Raw genomic sequence first — 20000 nt, forward strand, 5'->3', positions numbered from 1 at the left:
TTCCAGGTACCTATCTAATTCCAATTTAAACTTGTCTACTGTTTCTGCTGCCACTACCTTTCCAGGAAGACCATTCGATGCATTAACTCCTATCTGAATAAAAGTCCCGTACCTTGCAACCATCTTAACTCTCCTCTTCTTTACTGTCAGACTATGGCCCTGAGACATATCACTCTCGACTCTGTTGAATAATTCATCAGCACTTATTTTATTTATATCTTTCATTATCTTAAACATCTCCTTCATATCTCCTCATAACCGCCTCCTTTCTCGTTAATAAAGCCCTGTCTCCTTCAGCCGCTCCTCATAGCTGAGTCTCGCGAGGCCTGGAATCAATCTAGTAGCCCTACGCTGAACCCTCTCTGTCCTTCCGGAACTGCCGTGACCAGAAATGCACGCAATATTCGAGATGTGGCCCTCACTAAATTCCTGTACAATGTTAACACCACCTCTTGATTTGAATTGATCCCCTTCCGAATACAACCTAAAACCCTATTTGCTTTACCTATAGCTTCCTGGCACTGTGATGCCTGCTTACCTCCTGTATCTATTACCACCCCCAGATCCTTCTCCTGTGTGACACGCTCCGAAATTACCCCTTGCATCCTGTAATCTATATTTTAATTGTTCTTTCCCATCCCCAACACCTTACACTTGCTCAGGTTAAATTCCCTCTGCCAATCTTTTGTCCAATCGATGCAAGTATCAATACTTTCCTGTATCTGATCACCACCACCCTCTGCTATCCACCTCACCTCCAAGCTTTGTCTTATCTGCCAATTTTGAAAGTCTCCTCTTTCCTCCATTATCCAAATCATTAATGCAAATGGTGAATAGTAATGGTCTGAGTACTGATCCCTGAGGTTCCCCACTACTTATATCCTCCCAGTATATATCCTCCCAATATTCCTACCACTCAGCCAGTTTGCAATCCAATTAGCTACCTGACCAGCCACTCCACAAGTCCTCACTTTGGCTCACAACCTCCGATGTGGTACCTTATCAAATGCCTTCTTAAAGTCGAGATATACTATGTCCACTGCCTTTCCCTCATCCACCCAATCAGACACTGCTTCATAGAACTCTAAAAGATTTGTTAAACAGAAACTACCTTTGGTAAACCCATGCTGACTACCTTTAATTAGTTTGTATTTGTTTAAATGGTTCCTCATTTGGTCTTTAATTAATGTCTCCAACACCTTCCCCACAACTGAAGTCAAACTATCAGGTCTATAGTTTCCCAATTCTTCACTGGATCCTTTCTTAAATAATGGTGTTATATTTGCTACTCACCAATCCTCCGGTACCTGTCCTGACTCCAGGGAACGATTGAAAATATCTGTTAACATCTCGCTTACCTGCTCAGCCACCTCCATCAATACTCTCAGTTGCATGCTCTCTGGACCCGGAGCCTTATCCACTCTTAGATTACCTAGCTCTTCCTTTACTTCCCCCACTCCAACCTGGATCTTCTGTATAAGCCCTTCCTCACCTCCTCAATAGATACCCTCAGCTTTTGGCAATTCTCCTGACTGTTCTTGTGTAAAAAATTAAGAAAAATACCTATTTAATAAGCCTGCCATCTCACTTTCATCACTAACCACTCTCCCAGTGCTATTCCTCAATGGGCCCACACTTGTCCTCACCTGTTCTTTTCCCCTGATACCCTTAAAGAAAGACTTGCTATTATGTTTAATATTCTTAGCCACGTCCTTCTCATACTCTCGTTTGGCTTGCCGAGTTATTTTCTTCACTTGCCTCTGTTTACTCCGAGAATGATATAAATCTAACTCCAGTCCTGTTATTTTAAATCTAATAAATACCTTTTGCTTCTCCTTAATGGCGTTCCTTATGTCTCTACTCTACCGCTGCACCTCTACCACTGCCTGCACCCACTGCACCTCCACTACTGCCTACACCCACTGCACCTCTACCGCTGCCTGCACCCACTGCACCTCCGCCACTGCCTCGTTTACTCATTAATGTTGAGCCAATTTTGTTGACGTTGCGATTATATCTCTTGAGTTGTATAAACCAATATCAGGTGAACATCGAATGGAGATGAGATAGATCTTTCAGTTATCTTGATGTTTATGTTAGAATATTGCATAACATTCACCGTGGATGGATAAATTAGAGGGACCTTTTACCTGGAATGCTTCAAGAGATGTGATGTGCCCTTGAGGTTTTTATATTTTTTGGATGTAAAGTCAAGGCTCATGGAAGAGCTAGAACACTGAATGGATCAGGATGTAACAGAACAAAAGGAACAGTAGCGAGAAGGGTGGGGGGCAGCAACAGCAGTGTTGAAGGACAAAATAGAGGAAGACTGACAACAACGGGTGTGGAGGAACGGTGGGGGAAGGAGAGGACGCATAGGATGAACAAGATGGATACAGAAGGAAACTCTCAGGAAGAAAAAACTGGAAATTTGGAAGAGAAGGGTTGGGCGGGGGGGGTGGTTATGGGGTACAAAAAATCATGGTTTTGGAATGGAGATGATCTGAAGTGGTGGTGAACGGCTCTCTTGAAGACCTGGAGAGAAGAATCAGGTTGGAGTGGAAGTTGGTTCCACGGGTAGGGAAAAAAGTAACAATTGAGTGTCGCTAAAGTCAAAGAAGAAATAATAGTTGGTTAAGACACCCCAATCATTTGGCAGGATTCAAAAATTTTTGTGTCTCTTCTGAGATCAATAAAACGAGTGAACCACAACTAAGTGCTTTGACATCGAAACAAATATTCCGGTGTTACAGTGCTCATGAGTGTAAGATCAATGTTGTTTGATTGGGAAATAAATGCCGGATAAGAGTTGCTCCCATATCATTGCAGCGAAGCTTCGAAACAACAACCATATGTTTTACCATCACATGTGTTTGTTTGTTGTTGTTTTTTGTTTTTTTTAGCTTGTTATTTAAATTCTAACTTTACCATTGGAAGAGCATGAACAATGTGGAGAACACAACTGAACTGCCTGGATGACTGGATGTTGATTTTGAAAGTTGTGCATCATGTGGACAAGAATTCAAAAACAAGGAGGGGAGGACCTGCCATGAATGGACTGGATACAAGTTATGAGATTGACTTTATTTTTTGCCATTCTCAACAGACTAGATCGCTTTGCTAATTGCAATGTTTCAATGCATGTCAATTACCTAAATATAGATGTGATGAAAACTATTATTTGGCTTATATTTTTCGCAAAGACAGTACTTGTGAAAATTACAAACCCTGGATCATCTGCAACGTTACTGGAAACGTGTTTTACCACTGACAGAGCAATTTACACTTCCACAAGATGTTATTGGGAAGCTAGCAATGTGCAATGGTCAGAGATGCCTGAATAAATTTAAATTTGAAATCGTGCTGTTGTCAGAATTAAGAAAATTTGTCCAATTTTGGTATCTCAATGGTAATAGGTGTTCTCATTCTTTGGCCATCTATCCATCAGGACCATACTCTGTGCAGAGTGTCAGTGCTGCCAAAACAGTCTCCTGGGATATTGGGCACAATCCTCAACAGGTCATCACTCCAACACAGGTAACTCAAATAGGCTCAATCATCCCACAAGCTGGTACTCATTTCGCCAACCTTAGAAGGATGACAGGCATGACAGGCAGAGTCAACCCCACCTGATATTAATTCAACAGCCAAGTGGGATTTGAACTCAGGACACGAGGATCCCAATCCCACCAATACTTGAGCAGGTTTCGATGGGCTGAATGACCTCCTCCTGTGTACTTTCCTTGTGCAGTGTAGTTGTGTGTTCCTTGGAAGGGAATTCGTATTTGTTGTAAGGGAACGATGCAGGATCAAGATTTGAGAGAATGTTTGGAAATCGACTTTATTCAGGAACCTTCTTTGCACGATTACGAACTTATGATCACCATTTTAACTACGAGCTTGGCTCTCAGTTGTAACTAGCATAGCACCATTACATATATGCCTAGATTAGGCATGTGTGCACGAATATCAAAAGGCCATGGAAAATCCTGGCTTTCAAATCAACTTGTACCTGATGGCAAAGGGTCGAAATCAAATGACAGAACCGTCAGGTAGTAAACAGTGATTGGCCAGTCTCAAAGTATTTTTTTTTTTGTATACCTTGGTCGAGGCTCGTATGAGAGCTAACACACAACTCACAGCAAGGAGGCATGAGACAAGAGGGGCGGGAGTGGAAGGGACAAAACAGTGGGGAACAGACACATTAGGTGAACTGTGGAAGGGAGGGATGGGACGGGGAACATGGCGAAGAGAAGATGGACATTTCAGGGACTTTCAGGAAGGAAAGCAGGAGAAATGAAGGAAGTGGGCTTGGGTGGATTATGGGGGGTAGAAAAGATCGAGGATTTGATCTTTGTTAAGGTATGCTTAACTTTGTTAAGGTATTTGTTATTGGTATGCCCATTGTTAGTCCACAATTTACGTCAACCAGTGTCCAATCGCGTCATCAATCAATGTTGTGACATCGCCAAAGAGCCTGGAAAGCGTATATTGAGAGCTTTGGTGAACCTATCAAATGCACGTGCCTTTCGCCATACTAAATAAAAAAGGAGGAAATAACTCGTCAGAACAACTTCAGAAAAAGAATGCTACAAAAGCATGGGTTATCTGCCCTAACAAATACGTTTTCCGATCAAACACAGAGAAAACAATACACTGACAGTTTCAGCATGCAGCTTCCGGTTTACAAATAAAAGGAAGCAACTCCTCACTGGCTACAAATTGCAACATCACAGGCTAACCAATCATGAGGTTGAAATTGAGGAAGTCATTCTGGACCCAATCCAAGTCCCTCCATGACCAACATAAGACTATAGAACAATAGAAAGAGACCTGGTCTAACACCAACATGCCGATGAAATCCCTCATCGCCAACACAACTTGTACCATGACGAGGGATTGAGTTTCCAAGGAATATCTGGACTTCCTTCCTTCAACCGAATATGAACACTCCATGAAAGAAGTGGTCACATATTGCACACATAGAAAATCAAAGACAGTGCAATGCATGACTATGGTGCACCCAATCTGACAGTACACCAAAATATACCGGACTCAAACGTCAAACAAAATACTCCAAGTGCAATGAAACCCTTCAAACCCTGAGCTCCAGAGACTTTCGGCTCCCCCACCCTGCGCTCCCTGGAGAAAAATCCAACCACTCAGGTCTATGGAGGTTTGAATAGCGGACGGTAAACCAGGTGCTCGAGTCCATGAAGGTTTGAATAGCGGACGGTAAACCAGGTGCTCGGGTATATGAAGGTTTGAATAGCGGCCGGTAAACCAGGTGCTCGGGTATATGAAGGTTTGAATAGCGGCCGGTAAACCAGGTGCTCGGGTATATGGAGGTTTGAATATCATCCAGTAAACCAGGTGCTCAGGTCCATGAAGATTTGAATAGCGGCCGGTAAACCAGGTGCTCGGGTATATGAAGGTTTGAATAGCGTCCAGTAAACCTTGCAGCCAGTAAACCAGGTGCTCGGGTATATGGAGGTTTCAATAGCGGCCAGAAACAGGACACTCGGGTTTATGGAGGTTTGAGTAACGGCCGGTAAACAGGACACTCGGGTATATGGAGGTTTGAATAGTGGCCGGTAAACAGGAGACTCGGGTATATGGAGGTTTAAATAGTGGCCGGTAAACAGGACACTCAGGTTTATGAAGGTTTGAATAGTGGCCGGTAAACAGGACATTCGGGTTTATGGAGGTTTGAATGAAGGCCGGTAAACAGGACATTCGGGTTTATGGAGGTTTGAATAGAGGCTGGTAAACAGGACACTCGGTTTATAGAGGTTTCCATAGAGGCCGGTAAACAGGACACTCGGGTATATGGAGGTTTGAATAGTGGCCGGTAAACAACTCGGGGTTGTTTACATGGAGGTTTGACTCGGGCCAAGTGGAGGCCACACTCGGGTGCATGGAGGTTTGAATAGCGGCCGGTAAATAGGACAGGGGTTTATGGAGGTTTGAATGGAGGCCGGTAAACAGGACATTCGGGTTTATGGAGGTTTGAATGAAGGCCGGTAAACAGGACATTCGGGTTTATGGAGGTTTGAATAGAGGCTGGTAAACAGGACACTCGGTTTATAGAGGTTTGCATAGAGGCCGGTAAACAGGACACTCGGGTATATGGAGGTTTGAATAGTGGCCAGTAAACAACTCGGGGTTGTTTACATGGAGGTTTGACTTGGGCCAAGTGGAGGCCACACTCGGGTGCATGGAGGTTTGAATAGCGGCCGGTAAATAGGACACTCGGGTTTATGGAGGTTTGAATAGTGGCCGGCAAACAGGACACTCGGGTTTATGGAGGTTTGAATAGCGTCCAGTAAACCTAGCAGCCAGTAAACCAGGTGCTCGGGTATATGGAGGTTTGAATAGCGGCCAGAAACAGGACACTCGGGTTTATGGAGGTTTGAGTAACGGCCGGTAAACAGGACACTCAGGTTTATGGAGGTTTGAATGAAGGCCGGTAAACAGGACATTCGGGTTTATGGAGGTTTGAATAGAGGCCGGTAAACAGGACACTCGGGTATATGGAGGTTTGAATAGTGGCCGGTAAACAACTCAGGGTTGTTTACATGGAGGTTTGACTCGGGCCAAGTGGAGGCCACACTCAGGTGCATGGAGGTTTGAATAGCGGCCGGTAAACAGGACACTTGGGTATACGGAGGTTTAAATAGCGGCCAGTAAACAGGACACTCAGGTTTATGGAGGTTTGAATAGTGGCCGGTAAACAGGACACTCCGTTTATAGAGGTTTGCATAGAGGCCGGTAAACAGGACACTCGTGTATATGGAGGTTTGAATAGTGGCCGGTAAACAACTCGGGGTTGTTTACATGGAGGTTTGACTCGGGCCAAGTGGAGGCCACACTCGGGTGCATGGAGGTTTTAATAGCGGCCGGTAAACAGGACACTCGGGTATACGGAGGTTTAAATAGCGGCCAGTAAACAGGACACTCAGGTTTATGGAGGTTTGAATAGTGGCCGGTAAACAGGACACTCGGGTTTATGGAGGTTTGAATAGAGGCTGGTAAACAGGACACTCGGGTATATGGAGGTTTGAATAGTGGCCGGTAAACAGGACACTCGGTTTATAGAGGTTTGCATAGAGGCCGGTAAACAGGACACTCGGGTATATGGAGGTTTGAATAGTGGCCGGTAAACAGGACACTCAGGTTTATGGAGGTTTGAATAGTGGCCGGTAAACAGGACACTCAGGTTTATGGAGGTTTGAATAGTGGCCGGTAAACAGGACACTCAGGTTTATGGAGGTTTGAATAGTGGCCGGTAAACAGGACACTTGGGTATACGGAGGTTTGAATAGCAGCTGTTTTACCGGCCGCTCGGGTTCAAAGGGTTAAAGAGCATTCACCAGGTTCGATATTAAGCTGTCTAAGCATTATCTAAACTTGATAACAGATCTTAATTTGTCACAATTAATTTATGCCTCCACATATATGAAAGCTGATGTTTTATCATCTAACTGTTCCATCGAGTTAACATTATTCCTCTCCACTGACATTGACTGTGAGCACACAAAATTGAATTGGCATTTTTGGAAGGATAATCAGTGAAGGTAAGTGCTAAGTGCATGACACTAAATTGTTTGCCTCGTCATCATGTCACGAAAACTCCATGTATGGCAAAAATAAAATAAACCAAAATAAATGACATCATTCTTACCTCACTGCTGTGTTCGTTCATGTGATGCAAAATACAGTTTAAACTGTGTCATACATGAACGACACAAATGAATCAATCAGTTATTGATGAATCTTTTCCCAAAACATCAATCCCATCATAGTTCGGAAGAGACATTGAAAGAGTGGACATGAAACCTTGACTTCATCAACGATGCTCTTCCAGCGCAACAAGGGCAAAAGATGGATGTGCAGAAAATATATACCTGAGGAAGTAACTTATATTGGTAAACGAAATTCACAGAACAAGGAAGGAATCAAAGAGCTTTAATCCAAATGTACAATTCTGTCAAATGTTAATATTGGAGAATTAGCTGCAAATGTCCTATTGTTTTCAGGAAATCATTCCTCATTCTGTGTAATATTGATAAATAAATACCAAAGAGCACATTTGATTTTACTACTCCAGTTTACCTATTGCCACAGCCATGATATTGCAACTTCTCCGGCTGTACAATTGCCTCACAGCCCGTCTTTTGTGACGAAAACAATAATACGAGTACAATGCCCACCCTTCCGGCATGGTTCTAAATGCTAAAAGCTTACTGCTGTGTTGGTAGCCATCCACACAAAGACGCACAAAAGAACCTTAACAGGATTGCAAATGTAAATATGAGCTTCCCTGCTTCCATCGAGGTGGACACCAAAGAGGAGGTAAAATAAACTGACAATGGCGTGTAATGGTACCCAGGATAAAACAAACCATCACCATGGTGAATGTTTGACTGCACTTTGCTCACAGACAAGTGCAGACAAGCAAGCTTTTGGAAAGAAAATGTAATCCACCAAAGATCAATAACAAGTCACAGCAAAAATAGTTACGGAAATTGCCTACGAGTTAATTATTCAGTATAGTTATATCCTAACGAGTGTCAGCATCAGTGCTTGTAAACACTAAATAGCATTGACCAGATTTGCATGTTTAATTATATTCCCTGTCACCCTATATCCTCATGTTTGTCTCTTTTTCCCCACCTCCCATCCGTGTCTTATCCTCAAACACTCCCCATTGAACTTTCATGCCATGAATCACACTCTACAAATGGCTGTTCGACATGTTACTACGCAGCCTCTTGGACACGTTTTAGCAACATGGATGTTCAACCTGTGACGCATGCACTCTAAAGCACATGTACAAGAACTGTGCGGCCCAGGGGTGGGGTAAGGGGGGGGCAGAGGGCTGCCTATATAACGAGCAACAATCGCACCTCACAGACAGGTAGCTGGGATGGTCAACCCTCCAGACCTCTCTCAACCTGGACAATCAAAACTCTCACAGCCCAGACCACCAGCCATCGATCATTCAGCTAGACTACTAGAGATTGAGCCACACAGCATGAGACCCAACAAAAGAGTGAGTGCACAGCAAGCTGTGCAGCAAAGGACAGCCAAAGGCTAGACCGGCCTGGGAGAGGGATCAGACACCGTGCTAGCATCGTATCTCTTGGGGTTATAAGAAAGGGCACACGTACCACACCTGCACATAGTCATTCTTCTGTTTCCCTTGTGTTCCTGAAGGAGTCTGCCCAGATTAGCTCAGTATTAAGGATAACTGTAGAGATTGTAACTGATCATAAAGCGTGCCATTCAGTTGTCTCGGTTTCTTTGATTGCATTTTTACTTCGCATGTCTCAATCTCCATTATTTATCAAACCTGTGTTGCTTTTAAAACGATTGCTCTGCATTTGAGCTGTGGTCTCATCCTCATGCAAAACTACACCACCACACACACACACACACACACACACACACACACACACACACACACACACACACACACACACACACACACACACACACACACACACACACACACACACACACACACACACACACACACACACACACACACACACACACACAAAGCTGACTGCACTTGCTGCGGGGTAGCATCATTGCCTGGGGGCACGGCTGTGCCGCTGATGCAATGCCCTCTGCTGGTTCGGGCAGGAATTTGAAATATGTTCATGGTGCTGGCGATAACTCACGTTCTCTTCACGAAGGACACCATGGGATCTTTAACATCTGTCAAATGAATGCTGGCATTCGAGACACCAGTTTAACGTCCATCCAAGGGACAGCGGACAAGCCCTGCCAATATTCCCTTACCCTTCCACGTCCAATGCACCCAGGTACATATCAAATTTGAATTAAAAGCTATATATGCCCTCCACTGCTGCAACATTTCCAGAAAACCATTCGACACATTAACTCCTCTCTTACTGAAAGACCCTGCCTTAACAATATTCTAACTCTCTTATTCACCCTCAGGCTATGACCCCTGGTCCTAACACCATCCATCCGGCAGAAGAAGAAAAAAACTCCTCTGCACCTATCTTGTCCACACCCTTCATTATGTATGTTAAACATCTCTATCATATCCCCTTGTAATCACCTTTCTAATGGATAAAGCCCCATCTCCTTCAGTCACTCCTCATAGCTTAGTTAAGTTCCCCCTCCCCAGAATCAATCGAGTAGCCCTGCGCTGAACCATCTCTATGGCAGCTATGTCCTCCCTCAGATGTGATGACCAAAATGAACACGCTATTCTAGATGTGGTCTCACTAAATTCCTGTACAGTGTTAAAACTACCTTCTTCGATTTATAATTTATCCCCTACTAATACAACCTAAAACCTGTCAGCTTTACATATATATATATATATATATATATATATATATATATATATATATATATATATATATATATATATATATATATATATATATATATATATATATATATATACTTGGCATTGTCCTGTCTGCTTACCCACCTCCCCAGCCCTGTATCCATTACCACCCCAGATCCTTCTCCTGTACGACAGGCTCTACGATTTGCCCTCATATTATGTAATCCCAATTTTCATTCTTCTTCTCCATCCCCAGCACCTTACAATTATTTGGTAAACTGTATCTGTCAATCTTTTGCATAAGCTAATAAAGTATCAATACTTTCCTGAATCCTATCACCACCCTCTCCGCTATCTTCCTTACCTTCAAGCTTTGTGTAATTTGCAAATTTAGAAAGCTGACTCTTATCGCCACTGTCCAAACCATTGTTTTAAATCATAAATCCCAGTACCGATCCCTGAGGTATCCACAGGGCCCATCCTAGATGAAATGACACCCGAAGGCGAGGATCGTCTTTGGCACCCCTCTCCGTTTGTTCAACTTTTGAATACCTTATGAGGGGATATCGAGTGCAACACTGCTGAAAGGGTAGCGAATGCATGTAGTGGTGAGGGGTAGTGAGGGCGTGCAATAAAGAGGGGGTGTTAAGGGCATGCAATAGTGAGGGGTTAGTGAGGGCATGGAATAATGAAGGGGTTGTGAGGACATGCAATGATGAGAGGGTTGTGAAGGAAAGCAGTGGTGAGAGGGCAGGAAGTGGTGAGGGGGTAGTGATGGAGAAGAACATTTTTAAAGGTTTTAGGGTAAATACAATATGGCTGCCAAACCATGTGACCTTTGACATCATAATGTGGGAACGTTTTGTTCCTCATGGATAGGCAGTTATACCTGTAAAGTTTAGTATCAATCTGTTCAGCCCACCTTTAGTATCAATCTATTCAGGTCCACCTTCGCTTGTGGAAACACGGGCTGCGGTGAACCAGTTGAAACGGGGCAAAGCTCCAGGGATCTGTGGCATCCATGCTGAACTTCTCAAGGCTGGTGGAAATGCTGCACTCGTGTCGTTGCATGCAGTTTTGTGCTCTGCCTGGAACACAGGCATCATCCCAACTGACTGGAAGAGGGGCCTTGTTGTCCCTCTCTGGAAAGGGAAGGGTGATCGCCAAGACTGCAACAACTACCGAGGGGTGACGCTGCTCTCAGTGCCGGGCAAGGTCTTTGCTTGGATAATTCTTGATGGGGTTCGCCACCATCTGCTTGAGCACCAGCGTCCAGAGCAGTCAGGCTTTACACCAAAGAGGTCAACGATTGACCGTATCCTTGCACTTCGTGTCCTCACCGAACGCAGACGAGAGTTTCGGCAGGGGCTGCTTGCAGCCTATGTTGATCTCTGTAAAGCGTTCGATTCAGTGAATCGGGATGTCCTCTGGAGGATTCTTGGTCTTCGTGGGGTGCCACCAAAACTGATCGATCTGATGTCTGAACTCTACTCTGGTACTGAGAGTGCTGTGAAGTGTGGTGATACCATCTCTGACTTATTTCCAGTTGTTACTGGAGTTCGTCAGGGATGTGTACTTACCCCCACACTTTTCAGCACTTGTATGGACTGGATTTTAGGGAGGATGTCAGAGAGATCAAGTTGCGGTGCATCGTTTGGCAATGTCAAGATCTCGGACCTTGATTTTGCAGATGATGCAGTCATCTTTGCAGAGACTTTAGACATCCTCTTGGGGGCCCTCGAGGTGCTGAATGAGGAGTCGGAGCCGTTGAGATTACGGGTTTCTTGGGTCAAAACGAAGATCCAGGCTTTCGGTGACATCTTGGATGCTGCTGTCCTGTCTGTGTCTGTTTGTGGTGAGGATGTTGAGGTCGTGGAGAGATTCACTTACCTTGGCAGTGATATTCATGTCTCTGCTGGCTGCGAGTCAGAGGTCAATAGATGTCTGGGTCGGGCCTGGGGAGTCATGGATTCACTGGATCATGAGGTGTGGCGCTGCCGGTACCTGTGCGGGAGGACGAAAGTCCGAGTCTTCAGGTCCTTGGTACTTCCAGTCTTGCTCTATGGGTGCGAGACTTGGACTCTGACCAAGGATCTGAGACGGAGACTTAATTCCTTTGGTACCAGATCTCTTCGGAGAATCCTTGGCTATCGCTGGTCGGATTTTGTGTCCAACGAGCGGTTGCTGAGAGAGACCCGGATGAGATTTGTTACCTGCATAGTCCTTGAGCGTCAGTTGCGGCTGTATGGACATGTGGCTCGTTTTCCTGACGCTGATCCTGCTCACCAGATTCTCTCAGCGAGGGAGTCTCATGAGTGGAGGAGGCCAGTGGGCCGACCACGTGCCTCATGGTTGCAGCAGGTTGACCATCATCTCAAGGAGATGGGGATGGGCCTGGCATCTGCCTGGGGGATGGCCAGACGGAGGCCCCTGGAGTACCGGCGGAAAGTGGACGCAGCGACGCGCTGTTCTGGCACATGCTCCCATACCTGACCTGACCTGTTCAGCCGTTTTGGCGAAGAAAATTTTTGAAGGTTTGAAATTTTTATGTATTATATATACATATATGTGGCTGCTGAACCATGTGACCAATGACATCATCAATTTCTTTCTGTTGACCAATTTATCACTAGGTGACCCCCAAAATTTCCATACTGATCAGATGTGGCATTCTACGTATGCCAGAATGATGTCATACAAAAAAAAAATCACACTTATTCCCCATGAGGGGTACTTGCCATGTGCCAAGTTTCAATTTTTTCCATGGAGCGGTTTCGGAGATACAGAAGTCCAAAGTTTTTCCTTTTTTCCAACATGGCTGCCACACCACGTGGTATATGACGTCATAATTATCATTAAAACGTTTTGCATGAGTAGTCATGCTGATGGTGAAAATTTCGTGTCAATCTGACAAGCGGTTGCAGTGAAATACCATACTCACATTCTGTGCAGACAAACAAACAAACCCAAATGCAATACCCTTTCCCCTGGCGAGGGTAACAAGCAAAGTGGAGTACATCAAGAGATGGATGGCAAATACAGTGGAGAGTCTCCTGAACATCAGGAGGCTCTCTCCTGAACATCACTGAAAGTGTACATCAAGAGAGACATGTCTCCTGAACAACAACAACAAGAGCGGTTTCGTGCTGGGAAGCACACACTACCTTCAAATCCCACTTCAACTCACAACATCTTGATTTGCACATATCACTCCTTAATCAGTTGGAATTCGTACCAAGTACCAGCATCGGTATCATTCTTTGAAAAATTGGTGGTTCCTTGTCCACCTCTGGGTCCATTTGCAATGATAGTGTATATTGATAGTTTCCATGTATGAACTTGGCCAGTGAAATATTTAACGGTTAAAACACACACACATTCTCACACCACAGCTAGTGTTTGTCGTGATTGCGAACCGTGAACCCAAATCGAGAAAGATGTGCAGGGTGGCCCGAAAGTCCCTTTACCCCCCCTCCTCCTCCCTCATAAAGCATTGGTTCGTAAACTCTTTTCATATACCGGTATTATTGTGCAGTACTGTACTTACAATAATTCATCATGACCTCCGCTATCAACGGGACACGGGGGTTGAGTTTTCACCCCCTGTTTGTCGGTCTGTCTGTTTGTGTGTGAGCATGATATTTCAAAAAGTTTATGGACGGATTTGGACGAAACTTGGTAGACAGGATGAGTATGTGACAAGGACAAAATGATTCGATTTTGGAGAAGATGCGGATCCGGATCCGGATCCAGATGGGATACAAACCGTAAACTGTTCAACCTGGCGGAGGTGTGCGCTCCACCGAGTGCCGTTCTAGTTGGATGTGAAATCCTGCACAGGCTACGGGTAGGTTGTTTATAGATTTATAAGTTTGTGTTTTGGTAGATTTGTAGATTTTTTTTGAGAATTTGCTTTGCATTAAACCAATGCAATGTCCATGCCATCCCTACATAGGAAGGTCTGGCGATTTCCTCATAAGTGGTGACAGCCACATCTCGTAAATGAATAAATAAAGAAAAAAAATCTCATGAAACAACCTGCATTGACACATAATTATGTCATGGTATTGTTGTTGCACAAGCCTGATGGTGTTGATGAGGTATTCTCAGTGTTTTATAACCTTCATACTACAGTGCATGGCTTTGTTCATTCTCTTCCATCTCTGGGCACAAACTACCAGGAAAAGTTTGAAGAACACGAAACTTGAGTTTAATTGCGCGTCGGTGGACAAATCAAACAATAGGTTTATCAACTGAAGGTTGACAAAGGTGTGCTCAACGCCATGGGGAGCAAAGTAATGCTGATGTTTCTAGCGTTTTACAACCCCAACCCTAACCCTTCATCAGAACCCTTTCTCTTGCTCTCACTGAGACGACTCTGTTTGATTTAATGACCCACCTACAAGGTGGTCCACATGACTTGGTAGACCCTCCTCATAAATAATGTTCTCTTGTCAGTTTTCAGTTTGTTACGTCTTTTGTCAGTAAATGTTATATTCACGAGGCTGCTTTGTGTTGTGATCGAAAAAAAACACAATGATACATTGATGTCGTTGTACAATACATCAATGAAATGGATTTCATTGTGTGGTGGGGGGTGAGGAGTGAGGGGTTGTTTCCTCATTGGAGTCTTTGTGGTTGACACTGTGATGCCCCAACCCTAACCCAAGCTCAACCCTCTTGCACAGGATGATTGAACGCAGAATGATGATAAAACATTCCCCTAAGAGGAGGATGGGACACTCAGGTAAGTACCTCCACCACTGAAAGTGTACGAAGGTTATGTTTTCACCCGTGTCTGTCTGTTTGTTTGTCTGTGAGCAGGATATCTCAAAACGTTGTGCACAGATTCAGACGAAATTTGGTGGACAGGTTGGGCGTGTGATCAGGATGAATGGATTAGCTTTTGGTGAAATCCGGATCCAGATCCGACAAATTTTTTTAAGTGATTCTTCACCATTGAGTGATAGAGCTTAAAACGGTACATAACAGGATATCTCAAAAAATTATCGACGAGTGATGACAAAACTATGTGGATGATTTGGTTTGGTGACAATAACAAGCTGATTTGATTCTGGATCAGATCTGGGTTCAGATCCGGCCTATCAATGGGATACAAAACGTCAACTGTTAAGCCTGGTGGAGGCATGTGCTCTGCCAAGTGCCCGTTCTAGTGGAAGAAAGAAACAAACTGTTGTGGAACACTAGCTGCTCGAGGGGGAGTAGAAGAGCTTCAATACCAATCTAGATCAACCTACGTTGCAAGAGCATGAAGGAGGTTAGCGAGTGCAAAAGGATTTTTATAACACCATAGCAAAGAGCAGTGCAAGTCAGGCTTGGTGCCAGACCAAGTCAGAAGTGAGGAGCCATTCAAAAATTACATAATGCATTTTTTGCCCAAATCTGACACCACAACCCTCTGTAACACTCTGTAATGCTTCAACAGACATCCCCTATAATATGATGCAATGCTTGATAAAGACACCCCTCCCTCTCTCACCCCTCCTCCCCATTGCATGCCTTAATCCCAGGATGCTATTTATCCCGTTGTGTTCTTTCAGTTACTATGAAGTATATTTGAAAAAGTAAAGGCGGCATACCATCAATACGAGGAGGCAGCAGTCGAATTGCCTGAAATGATGTCATCGGGCTAATCGCTGGGAGTGATGTAATCGTTTCTGAATATGTTCAATTGCTTTCATTTGCAAATTAAATTAAGTGTCCGTGTAAAAAGTAATGATGGAATCGCAATGATGAAGTTTAAATAAAGCGATTTACTTTTATGTATTGTGTATTCTATTGAATTTGTGGATCATTAAATATCCTTGCATTTTTAAATAAAGCGTGCCTGGACCAAGGTTGTCATTGATTGATCATCATCATCATCATCATCATATTCTACTGTTTGTTGATCAATGTTGAGAAGTGATTGTAAACTTTTTTTGGGGTGTGGGGGAGGGGGTTGTAGAGGGTACATCGATAGATAATGTGGTCGGTAGTCTGTGTTGCTTCCAATCGCGGAGGGAGGGAGTAGCGAATCTCATTTTGTGCATGTTGTCGGCAAATCTCCCTGATCCTGAGCAAAGCCGATTCAGGCAAACCCCAGACGATCATGGTAAGTCCCAGCCCAGTGGCCAAACTGTGGGTTCATCGATAAAGTTCACTTGGCGAGATTGATCTGTGGTGAACCGTTTGGTCCAAAGACTGTGCTTGTAGCGATCAGCAGTAAGAAAATCGGAATCAATCAGAGGTTGTGTTGTATTGGCCAGTGGATGACGATACTTCAGACGCACAGGCATTCGCCTCTCGTGAATGCAATCATGGAAAAAAAATTAATATGCGAGTCAGCTGATTTTGTATAATGTTGAACAAGTGGCCTAGGCGACGGATATCAGGTGGTTCTATACTGGGTAACACTGGGAGGTAAGATGTTGGCGGAGCTTTTATGCAGCCTGATACGATTGTATCGACTCGTTGAGCACAACATCCACTTTCGATATGTGTGTGTGTGTGTACTTCTTCCACAGACGACTGAGCAGTACACAGCAGGGGCATATGCAAGGGATAGTGTAGCTCAAGCTTCTGTCAACGACTTGAAGGTCAAGCTTCTGTCAACACATACTCCGAGGTAGGTGGGACTGGCCTCAAACTTATCAGTTTACCATAAACAGATATGGCCAGTTTGCACTTGGCGTCACGATTTTGAAAGTGAAAAACAGAACTCACCGTCTTGCCATTGCTGAGCTTTAGATGCCAGGTTTCAAGGTAGTTCATCATCGTTTGCATGTCACTAGTCAGCAAATTCCTGACTTGCTCGAAAGAAGAGCCCGGAGCCACCAAGGCGATATCATCAGCGTATATGTCGTGATTCACTTTCGTTTGAGGGATATCCGGAATGGATACATTGTAGAAAGTCGGCACAAGCACAGACCCTTGGGCAACACCATTTTTCAAATGATATTGTCGGCTGATCTGCCCATCAGCAGTTTTCAAAACAAATAAGCAACTATATAAAAGTTACATGATGAAATTAACCAACACATAATCCGGTAAGACACAAAGCAATTTGTGGCAGAGGCCTCTATGCTGCCGTAAGGCCAATGAAGACAGCTCTGAGTATTTGTTTGTCATCAAAGGCATATTCAATATCCTGTGTTAGCAGAGCCACTTGATCAGCACTCAAATGTAGCTTACGAAACCCAGCCTGTTCGTATGGGAATCGCTCATCAACTAAGTAGTACGTTCGTTCCAGGATAAACTTTTCCAAAAGTTAAAATGTTGCACTTAGCAGCTAAATAGGTCCGTATGATTTTGGGTCATCCAACGGCTTACCCGGTCTCAGGATGGCAATAGCAGTGGCCCTACACTAGATTTTCGGAATGTGAGTTGTTCTTATACGGAACTAGAAAAATTTACATAGCCAAGTGAGCATCGAAGGACCACAGTGTCGGAAAAACTCGTGCACACCATCAGGGCCTGGTGCTGTATTGAGTTTAAGTTGACCCAAAGCAACACTCATTTCTTCCTTGGTAAAAGGATGTCAGATAGCCATCAATAGATGGTTCATGCAATTTCTCATGGAAAGACTGCAAGAGCGTACGTTGGGCCTTCTTATCAGCGACAGAGTAATTGCCGTTGTTCACAAGCTGCTTGGCAATTTTGTTTGCTTCAGTCTGGCACTGTCTATTAGTCACTGCTCAACCAGTGAGGCTGTTCACAGTTCCCCAATCTTTCCGAGAAGAGTGTCCGAAATCAATGTTCTCAACAGTCCCTAACCACCTTTCTTGAAGTTTATGGTTAAATTGTTTCATCAAAGCATCAGCAGAAGCCGCCGTGGACTCAGGATTGTCTGTGTTAATAAAGTCATCCTGGAGTGCACTATCCGAACACAGGGTTCGGATTGACTAGGATGGTGGGGAGAGTCAAGCCACTCCCCGTCTATGAAATACCCTATATAGTCAGCATCTATTAGAGCCTCTCCTGATCAAACTCCTACTGCGTAGCTTCTCGTGCTGACCTCCGTTTCTAACAGACGGCAGAGGTGTTGAAGGCGGGTTTCTGGTGCCTAAACCAGATTGCTCAGGGCAGGTGGGGCCCCTGTCAGCCTTGGATGGCAGCCCACCACAAACAAGATCAACTCTAATTTAAAATCTATAGTTATGCGTCAAATAGCCTGGCACCGGGCAGTCACGATGCCTTGGGACACTCATTGGCACATGAATTCCTTTTGGGATCAACGGCAATGTCTGAAAGATGGAGGCACATTATTCAACTTTATGAAGAACTGGCTCTGTCTACTGCGCTTCACGTTCCCCCTGTCCCAAGGGAACGAAGTATCAAGGGTCAAATGCCCCCTTGACTGAATGTTGGCAGAAGGCGGAAGACCGACATTTATCGGGGTTGTTACATCCCCTAGTTGGGCATGCATATTAGTAGGTGGGGTTGATTCTGCCCGTCATCCATCCGAGGTCGGCAAAATGAGTGCCAGCTTGCTGGTTTCCTGTGTCGGTCTGTCGGAGTGGCAACCCGTGCAGGATTGTACCCAATAGCCAAGGAGACTGCTTAGGCAGCACCAACGCTCTGCACAGGGTATGGTTCCAATGGATGGATATTAGTAGTAATAGTAGAAGTGCACTCCTCATTCCAGGCCGGAATGTATCACTTCCTGTAGCCATGCAAAATGGCCTTCTTCTCAGTATTTTTGAGGGCACGACTAAAACGTTTGTACAAATAGTCCACATCAGATGACTTTGGATCAGGGGGTACATTGACAACATTTTTTTCATTACTGACTAAACAACTTCCAATTAGCTTTTCTAAAGTTCCATCTCAGAATAGGCTTGGTTGGCGTAGGTGCAACAAGCTGAGGCAGCGAATGCCATTGATTGATTTAGCGTTACATAACAGCACTGGAAACACCCTCTCTCCCCTGGAACACTCTGTAACACTTGGACATACAACCCCCAAGCGTTGTGTAATTTATGAATGTCCCCTCAGTGAAAACCAGAGAAAACTGTGCTGATATCTTGCATAAAATTTAACATTTCCATGCCTTGCTCGAGATCAAGAGAGAGAGAGGATGCCAAGTATTGAACAGCTAGATCAGAAGGGGAATTGGAAATCAATAACGACTCACATTGAAGAAAAGCCAAATTATTGAGTTTATCTATCTTATCATTCTTTAATCGATCACCTTGCTAATGATGTGCCTGAAGGGAATGTCGATATATTATGCACACCGGGAAAAAGAGGACATTGAGGGTAAATAAAGATCAACGACTCAGAAAAAAAAGCAAAAAAAAAAAAACACAGTGTAAGGTAAGAGATAACATGAGAGGCAGAAGAGTTCTGGAGAGAAGTCACAAAAGAAGTTGGAAGTAGATGGGAAAAAAAGAAATGTGTGGAAGAGGAGTGGGGAGGTTTATAATGCGGAAAATGCTCTTTGAAGAATTTGGTGAAGGGAAGAGAGTGAATGTGATAACATGAATCCTCATTGGATTTGAAGGTTAGAATATCATTTCCGTGGCTCCAATAGTATATAAGGTTAGATCCCAAGCACATCCACTTTTCACAGCCTGTCTGCGAGTATTAGTTGATGGACCTTAAACATCCCACGGTGTCCTTCACAAAGAGTCGGCAAGCTATTGCCGGCACCCTGAACAAATTC

General features: G+C 44.2%; 1 protein-coding gene and 1 long non-coding RNA gene across 5 annotated transcripts in view; one reads left to right on the forward strand and one right to left on the reverse strand.

Annotated features, from left to right (window-relative positions):
- LOC147016129 (uncharacterized) overlaps positions 1–16070 on the forward strand; it is a 32751-nt gene extending 16681 nt beyond the window's left edge. The window contains exons 3-5 of the long non-coding RNA XR_015050021.1: positions 2904–3537; positions 15022–15080; positions 15895–16070. This is a non-coding gene — a long non-coding RNA (uncharacterized LOC147016129). The remainder of the gene's footprint in view (positions 1–2903; positions 3538–15021; positions 15081–15894) is intronic.
- The window catches only part of LOC147016127 (VPS10 domain-containing receptor SorCS3-like), a 999683-nt gene that overhangs the window by 818232 nt on the left and 161451 nt on the right, over positions 1–20000 (reverse strand). The window lies entirely within an intron of this gene.

Source organism: Eptatretus burgeri, chromosome 12 (genome assembly GCF_056783735.1).
Source record: "Eptatretus burgeri isolate ZD-2024b chromosome 12, Ebu_testis_v1, whole genome shotgun sequence".
In the NCBI taxonomy this organism is placed as follows: domain Eukaryota; kingdom Metazoa; phylum Chordata; class Myxini; order Myxiniformes; family Myxinidae; genus Eptatretus; species Eptatretus burgeri.